The 3,917-nt window shown below is 39.3% G+C and overlaps 1 non-coding gene across 1 annotated transcript; it reads left to right on the plus strand.

Annotated features, from left to right (window-relative positions):
* Positions 1 to 3,275: 3,275 nt before the first annotated feature.
* LOC121101910 lies at positions 3,276 to 3,377 on the plus strand. Its single transcript, XR_005833949.1, has one exon. It is a non-coding gene; the product is annotated as a U6 spliceosomal RNA (small nuclear RNA).
* Positions 3,378 to 3,917: the final 540 nt, after the last annotated feature.

A 3,917-nucleotide genomic window follows, 5' to 3' on the forward strand; every position in this document is an offset into this window, starting at 1 on the left:
TATATTCATTTTCTTGTGCAATTTCAGTTTGTTGGCGTCAATTACAGCAATGATTTATGATTTACTCTGGTAAATTTCCTTGGCTTTTTGCAAAGAAAAACTCAAGGAATTTTAGCAAAAGAATGATGTGCTGCAAAAGATACAATACATACATCAAGTTCAGAATGCTGGGAGGCAGAATCAAAGGAAAAATTGTTCCCACCATCTTTCCGGAAGAAGTCTTTCCAGACACGGCTAACCAAGGATTTATATAACCCAGTATTCTTAAAGGTATTTGTTTCTTAGTTAAGAAATACATTACATTGAGTAACAAAGGACAGAAAAAAAAAACCCACAAGATTCTCTTTGGATTTAAGTCATCCTAACCACTGGCATTACTAAATAGCAATAACAACCCCATTAACACAGTTCCCATCTTCCCACTGTTAAGTGATCTCCCTGATTCCATATATTGTTGGTATACATTTTAAATAAAAGCTCCTTTCAGGTTTAAAGATCTCTAGTGACATAGTCAGTGGGGCAATGGTCCAAACTCAGACGCTAACTGTAGTGTCTGGCTAATGCAAATGAAAATATTTATAGTTTCCTAATTAATCAAAGGAATACTTCATCAAAGATTGAACCACAGCACCCATAGTCATATAAAATCTCCTTAGTTAACAAAATCTTACTAACCAGCAAAAATTTACATTATAATTTCTGTGATTTTTAAAATTTATTTGTTATGCAGTTTTTTTAGAAATAAAAGGGGGAGTCCATCTCAGGCAGCAGAGAGAGTTAGTATCTTGCCCAACAACTCTGGAAATCTTTGAGGAAGTATACTGGAGAGTTCATCACCAAATGGATTTTAACATCCGGGTGATTGGTTATCAAATTTCAGTATGTGTCAGATGCTGTGGTTAGGTTGAAGCATCTCTAATTTTTACCACAGGTGATCCAGAAGCCCACCCAAGCTTTCAAACCTTGATCTAGACTGGACATTCAAGATCTCTTTCACTTTGTTCTAGGAGTCACCTTCTAATATAACTTACCTTATCAAATCTAGTTTAAAATGTGGGTTGTCCTCAATTTCTATGACTCCCTACAGTCTTTGTCTTCTCTGCCCATGACCGAGTGCTCTCTGGTTTTCAAGCAACAACTCACTGTCTGACTAACTCCCCCCCCCAGATCCTAGGGAGAGGAAAGAGGGGTCAGCTCCATCAGGGGGAAACCCTGTGGCTGAGGGAGACCTGAATTCAATTAACTTTGTTCAACGATATCTCCATTTCCTTCGAGAAAAAGAACGTTTCGAGTCTTCAAATAAACTGCCGGAACAGCTGGATCTGGATGAAATGCATGACACTGCTTCCGCTTTGGAAGATCCTCATTCTTCAGAAAATACCGTGGGAAATCTGCTGACAATTTCCTGTAGCTTGACCAACACTAATTCCCAATGATGTCAGCCATTTCCTCTCCATGTGGTTTTGCAAAGCCCTTCGTCAGGGCAAAATCTGTTCTTGAAGGGAACTTGCTAAGATAGATTTTGCTCTTGCTATATCTCATATGCCCAGAGAAGCGCCTGGAACATAGTAGGCACACAACAAGTATCTGTTAAATGAATGAATGGTTTCCTGCCACATAAAGCATGTGATCTTTATCATTGCCAAGGACATAATAAATTTAGTACACAGCCCTTTGCAAAATACCAAAGGAGCTATCTTTGTGCATTTCTGATCTACCACAGAGCTGACTTCCATTTTATAAACATACTCATCGATGAAACTTGTCTTAAATACAGCATTATTCAGGTTTCCTACCTGTACCATAATTCAGTGCCGATATGATACCAGATTTTTGGTATTCATTTACAAATTTAGACCTTCTGATGCCAGCTAATACGAGATGGACCTAGACTTTACCCCAATATATTTTCAAGCATGATCACATTCATAAAAGACTCTCTATCCTTAAATAAACAAGCAGAATCCTGATGCAGCCCACTGCCATCTGAATAGTGTTGCTGTTTCTGAAAAGGCTAGATTTCCCAGGACGGGCACCTCCTTTCCCATTGACCCATCAACTGAGTACTCTTTCTACATATATTAGAAGCAAAATGTCTATGGACGGGACTGGAGGAGATAATGCTAAGTGAAATAAGTCAAGCAGAGAAAGACAACTATCATATGGTTTCTCTCATCTATGGAACATAAGAACTAGGATGATCGGTAGGGGAAGAAAGGGATAACGAAAGGGGGGGTAATCAGAAGGGGGAATGAAACATGAGAGACTATGGACTATGAGAAACAAACTGAGGGCCTCAGAGGGGAGGGGGTTGGGGGAATGGGATAGACTGGTGATGGATAGTAAGGAGGGCACGTATTGCATGGTGCACTGGGTGTTATACGCAACTAATGAATCATCGAGCCTTACATCGGAAACCAGGGATGTACTGTATGGTGACTAACATAATATAATAAAAAATCATTAAAAAAAAAAAGAAGCAAAAGTCTGCTCTATTTAAATAGAGCTTAGATTACATGAATTAAAACTACAAGTTTTACTTATGCAGAGGTAGACTCTATTCAATAAAGATGATCTCTAAAAGTTGTCTGTCAATCACATTTTGTAAACTGAATTATAATCTAAAGTACTGGGGGAGGGGTGCCTGGGTGGCTCAGTTGGTTAATCTGACTCTTGATTTCAGCTCAGGTCTGATCTCAGGGTCCTGAGTTCAAACCCTGCATTGGGCTCCATGCTGGGTGTGGAGCCTCCTTAAGTTTCTCTCTCTTCCTCTCCTTCTGCCCCTCCCCCTTCCTAAAAAAAAAAAAAAGTACTGGGGGAGCGTGTCAGTCAGTTGATGCCAGCCTATGATACTGCCTTTCATAACGACAAAAAAGGAAATGTAATTGTAAAAAGTAAATCCTTTTACTACCAACAAATTTGTCATTTTTGTTATTAAAGTAATATTTTGTTTCAGCACCTTGAGGAGGCCCTTTTGGATAGGATTCATGTTTTAAAGGGAGAGACTAAGGCATTAAAAAAAAAAAAAACCACACAGATATTTATCAGCCAAGTGAATTTTGCCTAAATTCTTTCTTCCACTGACTAGACATTTATTGAAATGTTCTCTAAGCCAAACATTAACCAATAGAGAACTGGACAGTCATAGCCCCTGGCCTCATAAAGCTGACATTCAGGGAGGAAATGTGAACATTAAGAAAATACTTACAAGTACAATAGGTGTTAAGAAAGAAATCCAGATTGATATGGGGATATTTAAAATGACGCCTTCTAGTGTTCACTTTGGCAGAACATATACTAAAATTGGAATGATACAGAGATTAGCATGGCCCCTAGGCAAGGATGACACGCAAATTCATGAAGCATTCCATATTTTAAAAATAAAATAAAGTAAAATAAAATAAAACAAAATAAAATGATATGACATCTTCAAGGCCTTCCTGGGGATACTGCATTTAGGCTGCCTTTAGGCCTGAACAATGAGTGACAGTTGGCCAAGCAGTAAGAAGAAACAGCATGCTCTTGGTTCAGAGGCAACAGAAAGATTATCACATAAAAGAAACTAAACAAAGCCCAGCAAGGTCAACGTAGAGAAGTGATGAGAAAGGAGGGAGAAGTTGGGAGTGGAGGCTGAAAGTATGGTTAGGACTCAGTTTGTCAAGGTCCCTGCCACTGGGTGAGACATTTGAGACTTATTTCTGAGAATAGTAGAAAACCACTGAAGGGGGTAAAGCAGGTATCATGGTAATGGTTTCATGAACACATACAAAGCAAACAACACGCGGCCAACTCCTACTAGAGCCATCTGTTGCAGCCTAAGGTAACCTCGGAGGGGAAGAACCAGAGACATACAGCCTGGCATGCAGATAGTTGATTTTAGGCAATGAGCCCAAGGAACAGGAATGGAGGACTGGGAG

This window comes from Ursus maritimus, unplaced genomic scaffold, assembly GCF_017311325.1.
Source record: "Ursus maritimus isolate PB19 unplaced genomic scaffold, ASM1731132v1 scaffold_11, whole genome shotgun sequence".
NCBI lineage: Eukaryota > Metazoa > Chordata > Mammalia > Carnivora > Ursidae > Ursus > Ursus maritimus.